The 12,246-nt window shown below is 39.1% G+C and overlaps 1 protein-coding gene and 1 non-coding gene across 5 annotated transcripts in view; both read left to right on the top strand.

Annotated features, from left to right (window-relative positions):
• AUTS2 (activator of transcription and developmental regulator AUTS2) overlaps positions 1–12,246 on the top strand; it is a 1,185,039-nt gene that overhangs the window by 28,450 nt on the left and 1,144,343 nt on the right. The window lies entirely within an intron of this gene.
• Positions 12,026–12,132, top strand: LOC122433703. Its single transcript, XR_006267185.1, has one exon. It is a non-coding gene; the product is annotated as a U6 spliceosomal RNA (small nuclear RNA).

Genomic DNA, 12,246 nt, shown 5'->3' with positions numbered 1-12,246 from the left:
ATCTATTCTTATCCATTTATCCATGTCTTGAGTATATGAGGATTCGTTGCTCTTGGGACAATGGTTATCTTAGAAATGGGCATAGAAACCAGCATTAGAACATAATCTCTGCCCCATGGGGTTCACAGTCTGGTTTAAAAGTTTTTAACTTTGAGTTGAGCTTTAAAGGATTCACAAATGTCCCAAAAGTCATGGGCAGAAGATTTTGTGTACACATGTTTTTCTAGCTTTCATCAGATTCTCTAAGGGGTCAATGACCCATAAAAGGTTAAGAACCGAGGTCTAGCGCTCTTACAGCTCTTCTGAAAACAGTGGCAGAGGGCAGTGTTTCTGTTGCCACCTACAATGTTTTTGACCTTTTGAGAGGCAGTAGCAGTTTGTGAATTGCACCTGTTTTCTGCCCCATTTAAAATATTTAAAAAGAAGAGAATATAGTGTAACACCTGCGTCGCGGTCAGAAGTGATATAGAAAGGAACTATTTGGTGAATTGCCTCAAATTTAATGTCAAGTTGATGCTTACAGAAAAAATAGCCCAGTGGTCAGTCTGATGGAAGAACCTTTTAAACCAGGATAACACAGGCAAGGTCCACTCCAGTTTCCTTACAGTATGTAATTAGCTGAATTACAGTGACAATTTTCACCCCATGGATATACATAAAGACTAATTGTCTTATTTTTGTTACGTTCAGTCCACAGCATGTCCATTGAATTTGCTTAATTCCAAAATAACATTACCAGCTGTACTTCTGGCTCATCCTTCCTTAGGTCCTAAAATCTCCAAGTAACACTGTTCATCACAGAACAGAATTAGATATTAGAGAGGTCTGTCTTGAACTGCTACAGAAGTTTTACTTAGCAAAAGAGTAGAACCCATTCTATGTAATATTCTTATCCCTAAGGATAATTTTGTAAATCCATTTTAATTAAAGTCTTCTCTTCCCTTTTTGTGACTTCATGTGTTTCTTTGGAGAACAGAAATTCTTCAAATTTTGGAGCTCTCGTGATGCTGCATTTTACGGTTGGATAGCTTTGGAAGAAGAGGGCAGTCAGTGGAATTAAATGTTATTAATTGATAAAATTCCTTGTCTGTTTATTTGGATATTGTTCTTTTGGGGGCTTGGAGGGAGTTAAAGGCTTATTTCATTGTCAGTGAAGTCTTATAAAGTCTTTTAATGCTGTTTAAATGTCTGTACTACTTATTTTGAACTTGTGTGTATATTACCTTGCATTATTCATTATTCTTTTTAAAATGCTATTTTATCTAAGTAGATTTTAATTTACTGGATGATGATTATATGTTCTAGGTCATTATAGTCTTGCCATCACTTAGCACGCTGAGTCATAGTAGACTCTCAGTAAATAAATATTTGATTAATTGGGTGTTTATTACCTTTGAGTCTTGAGTTCCCCAGAGACCAGAAAATGGACTAAATCTGGAGTTAGAACTTGATACGTGCTTTGAAAGGTTGGAATGTAAAAGCGAATTGTCAGATCTGTCCTTAGGCTCATTCCATATTCTCTTATTATTTTTTATGTTCACATATAGATGAATCAGTTCATATTCTGTAGTTCTTTAAAATCTTACGTATATAGAATTCCACAGTTAGAGAATTTTGTGCTAGAGCCACAACACTTAATTTTCATTTAAATATTAAAGGAAATGAAACTTTACAGAGGTCTTTTATTAGTTACTGCTTTTTAAATAGAAAGGAGATCTCACTACAGACATGATCACTAAAAGATACCTGCTAATCTAATAGATATCACACTTGTGTGCTAAGTCTCTTCATTGTCCGACTCTAGACTGTAGCCCACCAGGCTCCTCTGTCCATGGGACTTTCCAGGCAAGAATACTGGAGTGGGTTGCCTTTCCCTTTTCCAGGGGATCTTCCCGATCCAGAGATTGAACCTGTGTCTCATTATGTCTCCTGCATTGGCAGGCGGATTCTTGACCACTAGTGTCACTTGGAAATCTCATCACCCTTAACTTGTCCCAATCAAATACAATCTTATCAGCTCTGTTTGGGTGGAGGGATCATTGAAGGCTTTTAATGAAAATGAATGAATGAATGAATGAGTGTCATCAGTTATCTGGAAAATCAGAGTTTGTAGGTTTGAGGGAGAGAGATCCGACTGAGAAGGGGTGTGTTGCAGACCATACTGTATGAGAGGAGGATCTGGGAACGTTTCTCTTCTAGAAGAAATGGCTCAGGGTGATACATGGTGGCTGCCTTAAAGTTGTTTCAGAGCAGATTTCAGGAAGAGGGGTTTAGATCCAAGTGGTTCCATTGTAGGAACATTTTGACATTCTGTATGAATAGAGTAAATTTCCAGTAGTGCTTTCTGGAGTCTTTGAGTTCAGTTGTTGAAGGCATTCAAACTAACTCAGTTGTCACCTGGATTATCAGAGTGGGGGTTTAGCACCAGGAATTAGTGACCTTTGAGGTCTCCCCATCCCAAAGATACTGTTAATTAAATGATTTTCTAGCTAGAGTGTTCTGAGTAAATCTAGCTATGGTTCAAAGTCCAGATCTGCTCCCTGTAGATTCTTTTTAAAGAGCTTGGTCTTGGATGCTGTTTACTTAGTGTTTAATCTCAGGACCATCATGTGTATTGAACTGGAACAATACCAAGTTTATCCAGTCCTCCTGGTTCTCTTCTCATAGTAGTCTGCGCTCTTAAAGGTGAGGCCATTTAAAAGTATCATCTTGGCATTTTTCTTATTGCCTGTGTGTTTGCAAATCAAAATGTGAATTAAGTTCAGTCATTTGCAATATACCAGTTTTCATTTCAAGTCACTTAAGTGACATCTTTAAGAAAGATAGTCATACTTTACTTACCTTAGGTCTACCCCATCTCTTTTCTTAAAGAAAAAAAAAAAAGCTCCAGTTATGAGACTGAAGAAGTATTTTATGATGGCTAAAAATATGCTTGAGAGTAGTAACATGGTCTCTAGTTAAGCACAATTAGACCTGGATTGGTGAGGCATCATTACAGTAAGTAGATATTTTGTTTAAAAAAATTTTTTTTTCCTTTGGTTAAAAAAAGAAGCAGGGTGGGGGGATGTGCAGGTGGGGTCAGTCTTACCAGGAAAGCTGAAATGAATTCTTCAGCCTTGCAGTACCAGAGGGCAGTGTGGATTAATGTTCTGGCCCTAATTCAGCATCCCATCTCTTCAGACACTTGGCTCTGATTCTTTCGTCTCAGAACTGAAGTCTTAAGGATTAAGAGGAGAGAGAATGGAAATGCATCATTTTCTCTGCCAAAGGAGGTACTTAAACTGGGAGAGGAGGAGGGGACGTTAACAAATCAGGCCTTGGCAAGGAAATCTGTCATGAATCAGCAGTGACTTGAAAAGCCTCTGTCGCTGTGTTTTACAAAACTAAACATTTGCCACTACCAACATTTGTCTCTTGCTTACCTACAGGATCAGCTTCAGGTTGCTCTATGGAGGGAATGAATTCCCTTTTTTTTTTTTGCCCATTTTGACAACATTAGGTAATTAATTTACTACTAACTCAATTAGGCTCCGGCCCATAGAGTTTGTGCGTGGCCTTTTAAAGAGCCTTTGTTTTGACGCTAATTGAACTGGTTGTAGCAGAGACAGCCAAACAATTTACATTTATCTTTGGCAGGACTCAAGAGCTCTCCCTTGGTATGGACAGCTGCACATTCTGTTTCTTCTACGAAGTGTGGTACTTATGTGCTTTATGTTAAATTTCTAGTTAAGAGACCTTTGCAAATGACAGAAGCCACATATATTATTGTAGACAAGTTGGAAGATTTAGAGGGATACACAGGAAAGAAAGATCACACAAAATTTTATTGCCATGAAGAGAACCATTCATAACCTGGTATTTGTCTTTCCGTACTTTCCCCCTTATAAGAGAATGCATGCATCTGTATATATACGTTTTTTATATGTTCTAATTTTACAAATACGTAACCGCACCATACAGATGGAACTGTGATCCACTTTTTTCCTACTTAATAAGTTGGAAACATTTTGTCATTTCATAAAACATTCTACAGTATTTTAAATGGCTGCATGGTATTCCATTATGTGGATGTACCAAAATATATTCAACCAGTCTGTTGTTATAAGCTCATTTCAGGTTTTTGATATTATAATCAGCACTGTGATATATATTCTTGTTACTAAATCTTTAAGTTCTTAATTATTATGCAGAAGATAAATTCCTTGATACTGAATTACTTGGACAGGGGCATACATATTTTAAAATTTTCTGATGTGTATTGCCGAATTGTAATTTTTGAAGGTTGTACCATTTTCCACATTCACTTGCACTATCTGAGAGCTTCATTGTGCTTATTCTTGGTATTCAAGAGAAGAGTATTGAAAGTATTGACTTGGTGTGGGTTAAATCCTGATCAGTGATTTTGCTGTTGCTCATTAAATTTTTGTCAACCATATAAATCTTATGTTCCCAGTATTAGGTGAAAGAAGCCAGCTTACCTCATATAGTAGAAGAGGGTTTTGCTTACTTTAATAATGGCATGTTATTTTGTTTTGAAAAGGTATAAAGAAGTAAGTAGCTACTTCATTTAGACAGAATTGTTTTTCCTCAGGGAAGATTCTGAAACAGTATTTTTCATATGAATAAAGACCAACCTAAAGAAATTGACTACAATCAAAATAAGAAGTGGATAGCTTTGCTTAGTATATGAGGAAATATTAATACCTTCTTGAAGTGGCAAAGACACTGGATGTGTTGCCTGTGTAACCAGGAGTCTAGAGGAGCGGGATAAACTCTGGCGTCTCCATCAAGAGTAGCCTTGGAGAAGCCATCACAATACACTGTCTAAATGTCTTTCTTTTTTTTTTTTTTAAACTTTTTAGCAGTGTTCTGCAGCATGTAGGATCTTAGTTCCCTGACCAGGGATGGAACTTGCACTCACCAAATTGTAAGCTCAGAGTCTTAACCACTGGATTGCCAGGGAAGTCCCTAAATTTCTGTGAAGAGTAACTACTGCTTTGTTCTACAGTCTCCTTACTTGTATAAACTGCTAGGTGAGAATTCACAACAGTTGATGTTGAATTTTCTGTGTTAACAATACCTGAATGTTGGGCATGCAGTCAGACAAGTAGCAGGTACTCATTGTTCACTGGATGAATAAATAAATAAATATTCAGGAGAGTTGAAATTAAAGAATAAGATCTTTCAGATCATCTGGAACTGCCCCCACTCCCCTCCCCAGTTTTATAGCAGAGGAAACTGAGGCTTAGAAAGATTAAGTGACATCTTGCTCAAGAGCAAGTTAATGATGCAAGCAGAAGTTGGAATTCTCTTATCAGTGTATTGCCCAGATTCTTATAGTGCTAGTAGGATTGTGCATTTTGCCCAGGATGGTACTCTGTATGACTGTGTTTAAAATCAATAGTAAAATTCTCATTTCCTATATTATACAGCTTCCCCAACTCTTTTTCTTCACTAGTGAGGTCAGCCTCCGTTTTTGTGTTGAAATTCAGCACACCATTAGCTCACGTTTCTTTTTTCTTTTCTCTCTTTCTTTAATATTCTCACTTCTCCAATTTCATTCTTAGTAGATGTTTTAATTTACTCCCGGCAGTATTGCCATCTGGATGTCAAAATGCATTGAGTTGACCTCTTATCTGGAGAACCAGTGAAGGTCTCGCCTGCCCCAGAGGGATTTAACCAGGAACTGAAGCAGATAAAACAAGGCCCAGGTGCTGCCAGTCTGCCAGCCTGTACTTTGACTCCTGGATGGGGTGCACATGTACACATGGTTTACTGCTAGAAAGCAGCTTCTGAGTACAGTTTCTTTCTGAAAATTTTCACTTTTCCAGTGCAACATATTGTCTGCAGCTGCAGTTGATTTCAGAGTAAATCGGAACTAAAGAAGAATTAGAAAGAAGGTTTTTTTTCTTTTTAAGCCTTTCTCTGCTTTAATTTTTTTGCCTCTGACTTTAGCCTTCTCCCCTTCTTAGTGAATTATTGTAGAGTTTTATTAAAATTATAAGTTCTAGAAATTACACACCATGGTATTTAGACCAGCATGGGATACTGTACTCTTAGGTTCAATAATATTTCAGAGAACATCTCTTTATTACATATTAAATGATAGAGAAGTATAATAAAATGTACCTTGAGAGTACTTATCTAATTTATGTCCTGTAACGTTCAGTACTTGATGCAAATGTAGCAGATCTCAACTCAGAAAGGAACAAAACTGGTTCTAGCCCAGGAGAAAGATTGGCAGGTTCCTTGTTGATGGCAGATGTTCAGCAGTCTTAGAATTTGAAACCTCAAGGGATCTTTATAATATCTCATCCACCTTTTAGTTTTACGTATGGAGAGAGAATTAGCCATGGTCCAGGGCCATTCAGCAGGTTAGAGAGAGAGCTGGGGCCTGAACCTGGGACTGAATGCCCACTCTGCTGTGTTTCAATTTCTGATCATAGTTGAAGCATTTAGTCTAATCTTGCTTTAAAAGAGCATACTTTCTGATGTTTCAGACATAAAATCTGTTGTGATGCCTATGGGCACCCAAATTCTGACCCTGTTGTTGATTTTTCTCGGTTGCCTAGGTCATTCTGCGCTTTTCTGAGGGTGGACTTTGGTGTGACTAGAATGAAAGATGTGTTGAGACAGAGCTTAGAGATCTGTCTCTGATGAAATGACTTCTTATTTTTCTAAGAAGGCAGTGAAAAGACAGCATAGGGACTATTATTTCATGAAACTGTTGACTGTGGATGAAGAGAAGCCCATGTGGTAGGTGGTCACAGCTCTTAGCAGTTGCGTTGCTGACTTTGCCCCCTCTTGCAGTCTTAGATATCTGGGAGCTTGTGCTTCTTAATCTTCACCTATATTCCTATATTCACTGTATGGTCCTGGTCAAGCGCCTCCCCTCTCCAGCCTTATTTTCCTCTTAGGAGATTGAAGGGGGCTAAGACAGTTGATTTCTAAGGCACCTTTCAAGAATTGAATAGTTATTCTGAAAATGATTATCTTTGTAGACGTTTATCCACGTGATCAAATAACCAAACATGTATTTCTCACAGTCTGCTTTCTTACTGTTTTGATTTGTTTTCATGAGAATTTGGAAAATGTCTACAGACTTTACTGTGATTAAGCTGCTAGCAATTATTTGCAGAACACCCACCAAGTGATCGAGGGCTACAAAAGAAATAGTGTCCAGCCTCAAGGAGACCACAGAGACTTCTTTATCTTCCAAGCTGGGGATGGAGGGCATTCTTCTCTTCCAGTGGATTTAAGCTCCATGAGTGCAGGGCCTTTGTCTGTCTTTTATAGTGCAGGGCTCAGCAAATATTGGTTGGATGAATGAAACAGTGAATCCACTTGTCAGTCTTGCTTCTGTTTACCGAAGATGTCCCACTGAGATTTTTTGTTTTCTTCAACCTGTAAGTGCTGTTAACATGAGTAAATTTCCCAGGAAATATTCTCTACCCTCCATAGAAGAATGAGACCAGGATGCTCTGAGGCTAAGTGGAAAAAAAAAAAAAAACCAACCCGTGAATGCTGCATTCCACTTTACTCTCAGCATATTGAAAGCATTGGGATATCTGTCTTAAAATAACTTTGTTCAACCCAACATTTCCCAAACTGATTTGAACTCAGAGTCCTATCCATTCCACTCATCCATGGAAGAGTTGTTAACATCTTGCAGAACTTTGACCTGTGAAAGAGATAGTTTGGTATAGAGAGTAGTAATGGGAAATATAACAGAAGCAGCAACATTAGTAAAGAACAGTTAATTCAGTGTATGACAGAGTATATATGTTAAGCACTGCTTCCGGCAGTCCTGTGTGATAGAGTGGTAGACTTGTAGGGTGTTTTTTTTTTTTCTTTTTAAAAATGACTGTGCTTCATTGGAGATTTAAGGTTCGGTGGTAGATTAAAAGAAGTTTCAAGGATCTAATAACTAGTTTATAGTTATGGAAGTTGAATGGTGTTAATGTTAAAGTTGAATGAAGTTAACTTATGTCAAGGGCTGAGCTGTCACGTACGGCAGGGAAATAATGATGAAAGGAGTCTGCGTCTGCTTCTTTAGGAGCTGGCTGTCCAGTGGAGGAAACAGACTTGTAAACAGATTATAGCAATAACGTGCTATAGGACACGTTGTAATGAACAGAAATAGGACAGAGGAGGGAATGGTGTTTTCCCCCTCCAGTTTAGAACAGGCTTGCTGTTCATACCATAAGCCAAAACCAAACTAACCGAAATCCCCTAGATCTCCCAGACAAAGTTCTCACACATCAAGACTCACATGACTAGGCTGCTTTGTGCTTTTCTTGATCCAGCCTAATTGTATTGTCTGTGGTCCCATCAGAGCCTTGTTTACACCTCTGTCACAGGTCTTATCACAGTTGTGTGTGAATGACTTCAGGGCACAGCAGGGTCATCTTTGTCCCTGATTTCCAGGGCCTTGCATGCACAGCATTTATCTCCTAATGCCCACAGTGCATATTGGCTGTTTTGTTTAGACTTGGGGTAAGGCATTGGGGCTTGCTCACTTTTAAGTAAATTCAGGAAATAAATTTTATATGAAACATAGACTGGGAACATAGTAGTATTGTTGAGAGTATGACTCCTTCCCATAGCACTTTTCCCCCCCTCAATGTCTACATATGACTGAAATTTCAAGAATTCAGTAACATTTTTGTAGGAACTCAGTAATTCCACACATGAAGTGTTTTTATTTCATGGGAGTGTTTTGTAGTCATTTTTGTAGGACTTTTCTTACATCCTGTACTTCATCTGAAATATTTTAGGCTAAGTTCAGCTTGATATTCTATTTCCTGCTAGTGGTTGTGTTTGAGGCCCAAGGTCAAAGTGTTGACTGATGACATTTCCCTTTAAAGTATTTGTATCCATCTGCAATTTGGGGGTAGAGTGACTCCCAGTATGGTGCAATGGAAATAACTGAATGGAAGTCAGCCTTGTATGGTTTTGAAGTTCACTTTCTCTGTAACCCTGCGCAGGTTCCAATAACTGAGGAGATTCGACCATAATGGCACAGTCCCTTTTAATACTGACGTTCTGTGATTCTCCAGGGAGGATTCGCTTCCAAGGAAGAGTTAAAAATGGGTAAATTTTTAGGTTAAAAGGCTTTGGTCATGTTTTTGTCCCTTAGCCCATGTAGGAGCAATAAGACTGCTTATCATGGAATAAAACTAAATTACCTAGAATTCTCAAAGGCTGCAGTTCTGATCCTATTTTTTAAGGGAAAGAAAAAAATGACACTAAAACAAGCTTGTCTGTATCCATGAATCAGGAAAAATTCATCCCATTTTCCTACATATACAGTATACATAACCACATTTGGTGACGTGCTGCAGAGTCTTAACTGAAAATGAAATTGGTTCCGTTTTTCATCCTAAATCTAGGAAGGACTGTAGTTGATAGATGCATTTTGAGTACTTTCATCCAGCGTTAAGCAGTTGCCTTGGGTGAAAAGGCCTTGTGTATAAGAAGTTGACTCCCAGCTTTATGATAAAGATACTGGGTATTCTTGGATATGTCACTGAATCTTCCTGAATTTCAGTGTCCTCAGTGGTTAGATTTGATATCATTCTGATTACCAACAGCTCTGTGATTAGACAATTCTAGGCATTGATTTTAGGCTCCTTCCTGTTCATTTCCTTCTAAGATAACAATAGTGCCATCTCCTCCCCCACATAATACCAGACAATTGTTGATTTGTGAGGGAGAGGGATCTTTTAAAACACTTCAAATGGTATATGCAGTGTTAGTTACCTATTGGTATATTGCAATATTAGTAGTACTATTACCATAAACTTAAATTTATTTCATGGCTTAAAATAATGCATGTTTATTATTAATCTCACAGTTTCTGTGGGTCAGGATTCTGGGCACAGCTTAGCTGAGTCCTTCGTAAGGATGCAGTGAGGATGCTGCGCAGGGCTGGAGTCTCGTCTGGTGCTCACCTGGGGAAGGATCCACTATCACGCTCCCTCAGGTTGTTGGTGGAATTCATCTCCTCGCAGAGTAGGACTGAGGGCGTTATTTATTTCCTTGCTGGTCTGGGGCTCTCTCTGCTCCTGGAGGCTGCCCACAGCTCTTGTCATGTGAGGTTCACCCAACAAGGCTGCTTGCTTCCTCATGGCTAATAGGAGAGAGAAAAGGGCGGATCCTACCATCTTCTGTAATGTCATCACATAATCATGTATCTCTGTCATCTTTGCTGTATCGTACAGGTTGGAAGCAAGTCGCAGGGCCCTCTCTTACTCAAGGAGAGAGGCTCATGTGTGGGCGTGGACATAGGAGGATCATGGGACCACCTTGAAGGGTCTCTCAACCCACATATGAAAGACAGTAGCCATATTTAAACATTTTTATTCTGCTTTCTTGTGGATATTTGCTTAAACATCTTATGCTATAGTAGAGTCTCAAAAAACATTGATTAAGACTTCTGTTCAGTTAAAGTTTTGGGCCCACTGTTTTGTTTTGCTTTGTTTTTTTTTTAGCATGCCCTTGTTTTTTTGTGTCCACATATATTGGTAAAGGTAAACTTTGAGGCTTCTTCATTGTTCTGTCTTCCTGCCCAGCACTGTGCCTGCAGATGTTAGGTGCTAAAGTGTTTGTTGAAGGATTAGAGAAGCATTGAATTAATTTGAAGAAGGTGTCTGTCACAGACTGAGTTGTTCTTCCTTCTCTGTATTCATATGTTGAAGCCCTAACATCCAATGGGTTGATGTTTGGAGATGGGGCCTTAGGAAGGCCTTAGGTGAGATTGTGAGTGAGGCCCTTGTGATGGGATTATTGCCCTAATAAAAAGAGGCACCAGAGAGCTTGCTCGCTGGCTATGTTCAACATTGAGAACATACAGAGAAAGTGGCTGGCTGTTCGCCAGGAGGCGAGCTCTCACCAGAAACTAACCATGCTGGCATCTTGATCTTAGACTTCCAGCCTCTAAAACTGTGGGAAGATAAATGTCTATTGTTTAAGGCACCCAGTCTGTACTATTTGCTTATGGCAGCCCAAGCTGACCTACACTACCCTCTGTTCTCAGTGTAGTAAGAGGTAAATGTCCAAGTACAAAGATTGCAGATGGTAGTGACCTCCTGGTAGCTAGTGAGCCAGGGAGAGTGGTGTTTATTGCAGCTGTTGCCATTCTTTACTGAGTTTTAGTCACAACTGCCTGTAGAGACCCCTAGACTTTTTTTCACCCTGGATAAAATGATGATCTAAAACATACTGCCTTTGGTTTTTCAGTGCTGGACTGCCAAACAATGAAAACAAAATGTTGGCTCTTGAAAAGGTTTAATGGTGGGAACTTACATGGTAAATTCTTAATTTCTTCTTCTGGAGTCTTAAAAAAAAAATTCATTTGCCTACGTATTTTATTTTTGGCTACACTGAGTCTTCATTGCTGTGCATGAGCTTTCTCTAGTGCAGTGAGCAGGGGCTACTCTCCATTCGCGGTGCTTGGGCTTCTCACTGCCCTGGCTTTTCTTGTTGTGCAGCAGGGGCTCTAGGCGCTTCAGTAGTTGTGGTTGCCCTGCGGCATGTGGAATCTTCCCAGATCAGGAATCACACTGGTGTCCCTTGCATTGCAAGGTGGTGTATTCTTAACCATTGGACCACCAGGGAAGCCCCTGGAGTCTTAACTTAAAAAATTTAGTTTGTTTATTCATGGGTTCATTCATCCCTGGAGACGCAAAGGGCTCAGTGTCCTTTCCCCAGTTTTCTACCTTTCTGATTCTGGTTAACTTGCTTTGTCTCTCTAGGGTCTCCCTTGTAAAATTGGGATATTCACATCCCTCTAAAAAGAATGAAATAATTAGATAAAGCTCCAAGCATGTAATAGGCCCTCACTGAATGACAATTTGACTAACCATGGAGGAATGATTAACATGTTACATTTATTTATTGTTTCATTCATCATACCAGCAATGGCATGGTATACTACATGAGAGAGCTCAGTGAGAAAGAGAATTGGGCTGGGAAAGGAACCAAGAAAACCTCAGCATCTTCCTTCTGCTTGAAAACAGGTCTTGTGCTTGCTTCGGCAGCACATATACTAAAATTGGAACGATACAGAGAAGATTAGCATGGCCCCTGCGCAAAGATGATACGCAAATTCGTGAAGCGTTAAAAAAAAAAAAAAAGAAAACAGGTCTTGAATTCTTAAGCAGGGAATTTTTGGGATATTTTTAAGCTATGTAACACTTGTTTATAATAATTGTAGCCAAATTATCAAGCAGTGAGAGGCTTTTT

Source organism: Cervus canadensis, chromosome 32 (assembly GCF_019320065.1).
Source record: "Cervus canadensis isolate Bull #8, Minnesota chromosome 32, ASM1932006v1, whole genome shotgun sequence".
In the NCBI taxonomy this organism is placed as follows: Eukaryota; Metazoa; Chordata; class Mammalia; order Artiodactyla; family Cervidae; genus Cervus; species Cervus canadensis.
The sequence above is the reverse complement of the archived record's forward strand: the minus strand, read 5'-3'. Positions and strand labels throughout refer to the sequence as shown.